Source organism: Castanea sativa, chromosome 2 (genome assembly GCF_040712315.1).
Source record: "Castanea sativa cultivar Marrone di Chiusa Pesio chromosome 2, ASM4071231v1".
Lineage (NCBI taxonomy): Eukaryota > Viridiplantae > Streptophyta > Magnoliopsida > Fagales > Fagaceae > Castanea > Castanea sativa.
The window spans coordinates 38,973,044-38,982,195 of record NC_134014.1 but is presented as its reverse complement, the minus strand read 5'-3'; positions in this window follow the sequence as shown (position 1 = coordinate 38,982,195).

The window sequence follows — 9,152 nt, the reverse complement described above, 5'->3', positions numbered from 1 at the left end:
TACTATTCGGTGCACCGCTTTTATGCACGCTTATTAGTTAACATCAAGTGCGTACTTAAAAGCAAGGGCACTCCCTTATCATTAGTCAAATAGAATGTTGCAGTAATTGTAAAACACATCCATGCTAATGCTTGTATTCAGGATCGAGCATAACTTAGACTCATCCCAAGAGAGATGTTAGGTTTCTATCTGGTCGATGACCGGGGTCAAGCCGAGGCTAGACTTCTATCCTTAGGAAAAATAATAAGGTTTCCATTTGGTCGATGACCGGGGTCAGGTCGAGGCCAGACTTTTGTCCTTAGGAAAAAAAAAAGGTTTCCATCTGGTCAGTGACCAGGGTCAAACCGAGGCCAAAATTTTGTCCTTAGGAAAAAAAAATAAGGTTTCCATCTGGTCAGTGACCAGGGTCAGGCCAAGGCTAGAATTTTGTCCTCAGGAAAAACTATAAGGTTTCCATCTGGTCGGTGACTGGGGTCAGGCCGAGGCTAGACTTTTGTCCTTAGGAAAATGTGAAACAAATGCACGGATACTTCATCATTCACCCCTACTTTACACAAGATCATGTAACTGAAGATTACTTAATTCCATTGTCCTTATTATCTTACAAATTAAAACGGCCATCCCATGCAACTCATTACATTCATTGGTAATATTTCTTTAAATTGTAGACGTTCCATTGTCAGGGTAAGGGTCTTTCTTCCAGATCTTCCAAGTAATAGGCTCCCGCTCTGACGTTAGCTGTCATCTAGTAGGGCCTTTCCTAGTTTGGGGCCAATTTTTCAGCATTTTGATCTTTCATACTCTCGACGGCCTTTCGCAGGATGAGGTCCCCAAGCATGAATTCCTGAGGCCTAACCTTCCTGTTGTACCCCTGAGCTAACTTTTGTTGATAATTGGCAAGGCGCATAGACATCACGTCTCTTCGCTCTTCCAAGGCATCCAGATTACCGACCATACACTCATCATTATGTCCCTATGTAAAACATGCAACCCTCGAACTTAACAAATTTTTTTCAATTGGTATAACCGCTTCGGTACCGTAAGTCATTGAGAAAGGTGTCTCGCTCGTCGACCTTCTGGGAGTTGTTCGATACGCCCACAGAACATTCGGCAACTCTTCAACCCAAGTTCCCCTTGCTCCTTCCAGTCTCTTCTTCAAACTGTTGACAATCGTCTTATTCGTTGCCTCGGCCTACCCATTGCTCTAGGGGTATGCGAGTGATGAGTACCTGTTGGTTATCCCAAGGTTGCCACAGTATTCCCGAAAAAACTTACTATGAAACTGTAACCCATTACTGGACACCAGCACTCGGGGCACTCCGAACCTTGTGACAATTTTCTTCCACACAAATCTCTTTATATCTACGTCCCTGATATTTTCCAAGGCTTCGGCTTCCACTCACTTAGTGAAATAGTCCATCGCCACTACCATATACCGCCTATTCCCCGAAGCCTAAGGGAAAGGTTCGACTATATCTAGCCCCCATTGGGCAAAGGGCCAAGGACTAGCGATCAGGTTGAGATTTCCTCCTGGCTGGTGCAATAACGGTGCATGCATCTAGAACTGACTACATTTCCTAACATAATCTACTGCTTCCTGTTGCATATTTGGCCACTAGAATCCCTGAGTCATGGCTTGTTGTGCAAGGGACCTACCCCCGGAGTGTCCACCACATACTCCTTCGTGAAGCTCGGTCAACAACTTAGCGGTTTTACCGGGGCGGAGGCACAACAAGTATGGTCCCCCGAACGAACGTCGGTACAACCTCTTATCCTTGGATAGCCAAAAACGAGCCGACGTCCTCTACAATTTCTCAGCTGCTTTTGCCTCCCTCGGCAAAGACCCATCGAATAAAAAGGCTACGTATGAATCTATCCAACTCGACCCCAATTCTGACGTAGTTGCCACTAACGTTTGCTGCTTAATGCTCGAGTGCTCCAAAATTCCACTAGTATCATCTGGGGAATGCAATCATCTGAAGAAAAAGCCAACATGGCCAAGGAGTTAGCATGGCTGTTCTGACTTCTCGGTACCCTGACTACACTAACTTCACAGAAGTTCGCACATAGAAATCCGAAAAACTATAAGTACTGCAACATACACTCATCTCTTGCCTCGAAACCCTCATCTACTTGACTCACCACCAACCTGGAATTTGAAAATACCTCTACTTCCTTTGCCCCAAGCTTTTTTGCCGCCAGCAGCCCTACAATGAGGGCTTCGTATTTGGCCTCATTGTTCGAAGCCCGAAAGCCCAACCTAAGTGACTTCTCTACTCTTACACTCTCGAGGGACACCAACACCACTGCAACTCCCGAACCTCTCACGTTAGAAGCACCATCCAAATACACCTTCCACTGTCTAACTGTGACTTGGCATATCATCACAGAAGTCCTCGAGGAAGGAGTGAACTCAGCAACAAAGTCTGCCAACACTTGTCCTTTAATGGAATTTCTCGGCTTGTAGTGTATGTCGAACGTCCCCAGTCTCGTCCCCTATTTCACTATCCTCTCTTTGAAATCCGATCTCTTCAATAGCAGTTGTAAAGGGTACTCGGTCAACACCCAAACTGTATAGGCTTGAAAGTAATGCAGTAACTTCCTCGTAGCGTGCACTAGGGCCAATACCATTTTCTCCAATGGAAAATACCGAGTCTCTGAATCCATTAAGGTTTTGCTGAGGTAATATATGGGCCTTGGAATCCCTTCATGTTGCCTGATTAATATTGAGCTAACAACATGGTTGGAAATTGCCAAATACAGGTAGAGGTCCTCCTCGGGCTCTGGTCGCGACAAAACGAGTGGGCTGGCTAAGTAAGACTTCAGATCTTTGAAGGCCGCATTACATTCCTCTGTCCACTGAAAGCCTTTCCACTTCTTCCATAACTGGTAAAATGTTTGACACCTATCTGCCGATCTGGATACAAATCTGTTTAAGGCAACAATCATCCTGGTAAGCTTTTGTATCTCCTTTGGATTATTGGGAGGTTGCAACTATTGGGTTGCTGTAATTTGATCGGGGTTCACCTCTATTCCCCGGGTGGTTATCATGTAACCTAAGAACTTGTCAGATTGTACTCCTAAGGAACATTTTTTGGCATTGAGGCGTAACTTGTGCTACCTTAGTACATCGAAAACTTCGGCCAGATTAGATGTATGCCCTTCAATCCCCTTCGTCTTTACCACCATATCATCGATGTATACCTCTTCGGACTTACCGATTTGGTCCTTAAACATCTGGGTGACCATTCACTGATAAGTGGCTCCTGCATTCTTCAACCCAAAAGACATTATGATATAATGGTAGTTCCCCCCAGGCGTGATGAAGGATGTTTTCTCCTGGTCCTCAAGTGCTAATGCGATTTGATGGTAACCTTGGAATGCATCCAAAAAGCTCATTCTCTGATGCTCGACTGTTGCATCTACTAATTGATTAATCTTCAGCAGAAAAGGATCCTTCAAACATGCTCGGTTAAGGTCGGTGAAATCGACGCAAACCCTCCACTTGCCGTTATTCTTTTTTACAACCATTGTGCTGGCTAATAATTCTGGGAAAACACTTCCTTAATGACCACGACCCTCTTTAGCTTCTCCACCTCCTCCTTTACAGCCTCAACGTGAATTTTTGCAACTCTTATTGGCCTTTGCTTCTTGGGAGGGACTAAGGGATCCACATTCAATCTGTGCATGATAAAAGCCGGGTCCACTTAGGTACTTCATATGAGATCCACGCAAACACATCCAAGTTTTGCATCAATGATAACAAGATTTCCACTCGATCCTCCACTGATGAGCTCTTATCAATTCGAAAATACATGTCTAAATGAGGCAATATTATGATTTGGACTAATTCTTCCACACTATCTATGCCCGCTGGACTCTCAGCTATTGGTAATTGCTATAATTGCTCCCGATCAATTTTCTCTTTCTGCTTAATCTCGTGGGCTATTGCAGTCACCAGACACTGTATCGCTACCTTCTAATCAGCATGGACTACTGCGACTACAACTTCCATGGGAAACTTAATCTTCTGGTGTAGTGTCGAAGGAACCGCCCCCATAGTATGAATTTAGGGATGTCCAAGTATCGCCATGAAGGGCGAATAGGCATTGACCGCTATAAAGTTAACTTCCACTTCCTTACCCTTGGTTACCACTGGGAGCTTTATTTTCCCTTCGAGCATCGCTACATTTCCATCGAAACCCACCAAGGGGGTGTCATACTTACTTAGATCCTCAAGTTTCAGTCTCAGCCCCTTATAAAGGTCGGGGTACATAATTTAGACCCCGCTCCTTGATCTACCATTACTCTCTTAACTAGGAAACCACCAATCCTACAAGTTACCACCAAAGCGTCATCATGTGGCTGGGACATCCCTTCCAAATCGGTTTCACTAAAAGTAATTGGGGCAATCGCCCTTTTGAGCTTCTTCTTCGGTTGACCCTCATCACCTGCTTCAGAGGAAGACACCACACTCAAAACTTCCCTCCGACTGCTCAAGCTTATGCCCCACAAGGTTGCATAAATAACCTCGATAATTCCTAATGGAGGGGGGAAGGGCGCGGTCATTCCGGCTCCATGATCCCTGGCCCACATTCCCTCCCCCTTGACCGACCAATAACTCCTTGAGGTGCCCTGCTTTCACCAGCTGTTCCAAGTGATCTTTCAAGACATGAGATTGTTCGGTGGTGTGACCTTTCTCTCTGTGATAAGTGCAATACAAACTTTGGTTCCTCCTTGCCGGATCATTGCCCATCTTACCGGGTCACTGAAAATAAGGCTCATTCTTAATGCGTTCAAGGATCTTATAAATAGGCTCTTTGAACATCAGATTAACTCCTTCAGGGCGTAGTGTCGAATCATCGCCGGGTCCCTCGGCTCTCTCCTAGTCCTCTATTGGAACTTGTCAGGGCGATACTCCTTACGGTACTGTGAGGAAGTTGGGGCCTTGCCTTTACCCTACAAGCAATCATCCTCTAATCTCTTATATTCTTCAATCCTTCTCATTAGCTAATGCATGCCTTCGGGAAGTCGCATGGTCAAAGAGTCCTTCAACTCGGAATTCTCAGGGAGACCCAACCAGAAAGTGCTAGCAGCGACCTACTCGTTCCCTCCTCCTATCTCATTATAGAGTTCCCAATATCTATTAGTGTAAGAACGGAGGATTTCCCCGCTTCTCATCCTCATGGACAACAAAGCATCTATGGACTGAGAGACTTTACTGCATGTTATGAACCGAGCGCTGAACTCCTGCATCAACTCACCAAAATTTCAAATAGATCCTTTCCTTAATCCGTTAAACCATCTCATACTTGTTGGGCCAAGACTGGACGAGAACACCATACACATTAACCCATCATTATGAGAATAAAGCGACATCATTGGTATATAATGACTTACATACTCAACCGGATAGGTTTTTCCATCATAAATGGTAAATGGCAGATGGGTAAACCACCTAGGCATCTCTGTGCTCTCTATCTGTTCAAAGAAAGGTGACCGGGCAGCCCTCCTCATCGCTCTACTCATAGCATTGAGAGCTGCGTTATGATGATCATGCCGACCATGACGGGGAGATTTGCTATGCCGCCCAGTTGTTTCACGAGATCTCTCCCTCGAACAATGCGAACCACTGCCACAGGATAACGCCCTCAGAATTTATTCGAGGTCAATAGATAATTCGTCCTGCTCTTTTTTGCGGTGTCGGCCTCTCAACTCTATTTCTAGATCATTAACTTGCTTTCGTAGGTTCTCCAATTCTCTTAGCTGATCACTCCGACGAGATCGCTTGGGGACATAAGATACATTTCTCTCCCCCTGTAAAGATCCCTTATCAGAGTCTACCCTCGTCTGATGCCCATCCTATATGTGCTGCTACTCTCTTCTACGCTCCCTTTCTTGCCTCCTACAACCCTGTGATGAGGCCTTTGAATGATTTCTCGCCTTAGAACCTTCTCTAACATGCGAGTCTTCCATGAACAGATAGTATTAGATTGGCTCAAAGCCCCTAGAATGAGTAAGATTACCAAAGACGGTGCCAACTGTGGGCACCAAATACCCCTTGCGTGATAGTATTTGGGCCCTCAATTAATTTATACGTGGACTATCTCTTGATCCTATTAATGGGGCTCTTAGCTTTGCTTGGTGTGTCCTTTCTAACCCCTAACCTAGGACCCTCTCCCTGACTTCCCTTAGTTCCCAAGTGTTTCCCCCTCTCTTTACTCTCTATCTCTCATCCCCTTAGTTTCTTCCTTCTTTTTCCAACCAACCCCTAGCTTTCTGCCTCTTCCACCTTTTATAGTACCTTGTTAGTGGGTTGATCATCATTATTTTGCTGTTACACACGTCCTCCCACGTCCATGTAAATCTCCAGGGATCCTCACGATTTTAGAGGATTTCATCGTAACTTATGCCATAAGTCATCTAGTGTTTGGCGGAGAATTCCCCAAGGGCATTATCTAACGTTCGGTTACTGACTTGGACCAACCTTGTTTTCTTGTCAGACCACCCGGTCGGTACCTACGCCAGGCCAAACACGATCTTGATCAAAGAGGCGTCGTCGACCATTGTGTCTCGATCCTAGCATGCCTCCTAGTGGAATGGTTCTAGCCCAATGATCTTGGGCTTCAGTCATGCGAGCTACTCTGGGTCATTCAGGCCCAAACCCTTGCAGACAAGTTGTTCAGGCCCCTTTAGGCCAATACCCCCATATATATATATATAGTGCAGATTTAAACTTTAGATGTCTTCGCAAAATATATTAAAAGATGTTAGTTGAACTACAAGGTTCTCAACTTTATAATTCAGTCTTAAGTATATAATTATATATATATAATATTTTAAACATTTATACTTATATAAATATAGAACATTATATATAGTTTAGACTTATCTTATCTCTGACAAGTCGTGAAATTTTACTTTTATATATATATATATATATATATATATATATATGTATGTATGTATGTATGTATGTATGTATGTATAACTTTTTTTATTTTGACTGAAAGAGGTAGAAAGTATAACTTAGATAAGGAGTACTTTTTTGTATTTTTTTTGGTAGATAGATATGTCGTACAATGTAGCCATGAGTAGGCTGCACCCTGGCATCCTCATACACCTAGTAATACAAAATTGAAAATACTACAATCAAGACACGGTATGGCTGCCATTACAGTTGCCCCTCTCAAATTTTAACATTGCCGAACAAGGTGGAACCGTGGATCGAAGTCAAATCAATTTCACTAGAATAAGCGTAAATTTGGGTGTATTCATAGAATTCTTAATTAGAACTTCACCATAAAATAATCATGTCCATCCAGAGTATATATTGAGATCCTTAATCCCCCTTTTCCCCCCATTTAATTCATCACATTCATTATTCATATCATTTACTTTTAACAACTTGGTCTTTGGTTAGTTGGTAACACAATATCTCCATGTGCTTTGCTCTTTAAGGAATATTGTTATGAGTAATCGATTCTAAATTTCTGTTCATTTTCTACACACAAAAAAAAAAAAAGTTAAAAATTTAGGGGTGTTTGATACATGATTTTAAATAATAATTTTTAATTTTTAAACAATATCACATATAATTTTACACATATTTTTACCTACACCAATTTTTTTAAAAACATTTTAAACTTTAAAAATGGTTATTTAAGCATATATATCAAACAGATGCAATCAGACTCAGACCATCTAAAAGTTAAAACCATCAATGAATATTCAAAATTGCTGACAAACACATTTGACCCTAGTCGGATCATAGGCCATTGACAGCGACATCTGAAACGATCGTATGAATACTTAATTAATAGCACACCTATATCTGAAGATGTGGATGGGATTGAACAAGTAAAGCCCCAAGTAACTCGAATTAAATAACACACGCACACACACAATATATATATCTGTTTGGTGGCTGACATCAATGAGCAATTTATGACTAGTGAAGATTGAAGACACTCTGTCGCCCCATTTTTAACCATTTGTCTGTCCACAACCTGTCAAATGGTCCAAACTCCAAACTACCGTTGCTTGTGGCAAAGGAATTCCCGACCCACTCTTTCCTTTTGTCCTTCTGTCCGTTCTTTGATTGAGTACCCTTCCTTGCCTCTCTGCTCTATAACACACACACACAATTTTCGGTTTGATATGTTGTATAATAAAAATAGTATGTCCCTAAATATTGGTTTCTCAATTGAGTGGACTAACATGTGACCATCACTAACCAACTTTGATCAATATATTTATGCAGATATCAATTTCAAAAAAAAAAAAAAGATTTATCCAAGCATTTTTTGGCCACCAGGAGGATTTAGGGTAAATTGGAGATTACACATCTAAAGTTTAGAGTTAATTATATTTTACATTTTAAAGTTTCAGAATTTGAATTTTATCTTCTAAAATTTGGAGTATTTAAATTTTACATCCTAACATTTCAAAATTTGAATTTTATTCCCTAAAGTTTAGGGTTGTTTGGATTCTTATTCCACTTCTAAATTATGAAACTTTAGGGTGTAAAATCCAAACACCCCAAACTTTAAGGAATAAAATCCAAACACTCAAAATACTGGGGTAAAATCCAAAATTTGAAATTTCAAGGTGTAAAATCCAATCACCACCAAATTTTAAGAGTGTAATTTGTAATTTATCCTAAATTTTATTACAAAAGCTTACAAACTGACTTGGTAATAAATGTGATTGGTGTCACTACAGTAACAAAATTATAAATAAATTATAAAATAACTTTTTGTGATTAATAATACATTACTTTGTAAATATACAGTAAAATTTGTAATATCTCTCCGTCGAAGAGTGAAAGGAGGTGGTATCTTTTAGTTTTGTACATCCGTATCATACACAAATAATGGGATCCACAGGTGATTCCTACCAACTAGAAATTAGTTGCACCTTGCATGTTAGACACCAGTTGCATGATTCATACCATAATATTAATGGAGGGCTTAAAAGTTAAAACTATACAATTTTCCCAAACGCTAATGTAATTTTTGTTGTTGTTGTAGTTGTAGGTTTAGTGATAGACTTAAATGATCAGGGCTGTAGACTATGTTGAGCCACTTCTGCTTGTACTAATTTAGCTTTACTAATTTAGGAAGAAAGGGGAAAGATACTTCAAGCAAACA